The following is a 1,279-nucleotide window of genomic DNA, read 5'->3' as shown; positions in this document are numbered from 1 at the left end:
ACATTACAGCCTGAGGAGGAATAGAACGTGCATGCATTCCAGAACCTGACCCTTTGCAAAGTTATAACAGGTAAGATTAGCAGGTATATTCTCCGTAAAAAATATCCGTGTAAATCTGTGTTATGCCAAGTTTGATTCAGATTTAAATGTGCCACCTTTCTTTACATCCATTTGCAGAGACCTACACGCAGAACTTCTCTGTCCTGCAGGAAGCGAATATTGAGAATAGCATTGGGCATACTCTGAAATTTGGACTACACAGATGGTAAATTAAACTTCAGTGTGTCTTTTATCAATCACTGAATAGTCACAATAAGCTAATTAAATGAAACATTGGTAGGCTACTAAGTTGGTTTAAACTTTTTGTTTCTTACTCTTTTTAGGTCAGCTGGTCCTCAAGACTGAAAACACACACCAACATTTTTATTTTCTGTATTTTATTTATGGTTTTTATTTATTTATTTTACTTTGAGCCTTGATGGCATTTTATGATGAAATTGTAATATAATGTTGCACTGTTCTCACCCATGTTGAATTCCTGATATTTGTCAATTAGGCATTCCCTCAGCCTCAAGACTGGAAACACATTATATGCACTCACATCCATTTTTGCCATCTTCATTCTTATTTTGTGCATTTTACATTGTGTGCTTTTGTTGTTTATTTTGGGGTTTTTTTTTTTGCCTTGTTTGCATTTTATTATGAAAAAACATTGTAACGTTGCACTGTTACCATCTACCTATGTTGTATTCCTGATATTTTCCTATTAAACATCATCATCCTTCAACATTTGCCTTGTCATTTCAAATGCATTCAACATTTTAATAATGAATTAGGCCTACAAACTACAGAAATATGACAACATTATGGGCATTTCCCATTATGTTGTCATATGTCTGCAGCTTGTAGGCCTAATGGGAAATAGCCTATGCAAGAAGGTTACTATAATGTTGTAGGGGAACCTTTTGAAAACCAACATGAACACGAATAAAGGAACGGTGAAAAAAGTAGATGAACCGAACGGGAACCATACAAAATACCAAACCAAAACGTTCTGGGAACAAAAAAAAACTTTCCTGTTAACCAAATTACAACCATAACAGACCCAAAAAACAACGTAAAATAACCGAAAAAAAAACAACGCCTTATGTTCCGGAAACATTCCTCGGAACGGAAAATTGTTAGTAGGGATGCCGACAGAAAAGCGATGTTGATTTTTAAAGTGCGTGGGTGGGGATAGGTGTTTGCACATGCCGGTAAATCCTAACACAGGCAACAT

The 1,279-nt window shown here is 35.6% G+C and overlaps 1 long non-coding RNA gene across 2 annotated transcripts in view; it reads left to right on the top strand.

The window, feature by feature from the left end:
• LOC134447762 (uncharacterized) overlaps window positions 1-433 on the top strand; it is an 825-nt gene extending 392 nt beyond the window's left edge. The window contains exons 1-3 of one of the 2 annotated variants that reach the window (XR_010034632.1): window positions 1-70; window positions 178-265; window positions 384-433. The exon at window positions 1-70 is cut by the window's left edge and continues 157 nt beyond it. This is a non-coding gene — a long non-coding RNA (uncharacterized LOC134447762). Of the gene's footprint in view, window positions 266-383 lie in introns of both variants that reach the window. The other variant, XR_010034631.1, reaches the window with a different exon arrangement.
• The last annotated feature ends 846 nt before the right edge of the window (window positions 434-1,279 follow it).

Source organism: Engraulis encrasicolus, chromosome 1, assembly GCF_034702125.1.
Source record: "Engraulis encrasicolus isolate BLACKSEA-1 chromosome 1, IST_EnEncr_1.0, whole genome shotgun sequence".
In the NCBI taxonomy this organism is placed as follows: Eukaryota; Metazoa; Chordata; class Actinopteri; order Clupeiformes; family Engraulidae; genus Engraulis; species Engraulis encrasicolus.
The sequence above is the reverse complement of the archived record's forward strand: the minus strand, read 5'-3'. Positions and strand labels throughout refer to the sequence as shown.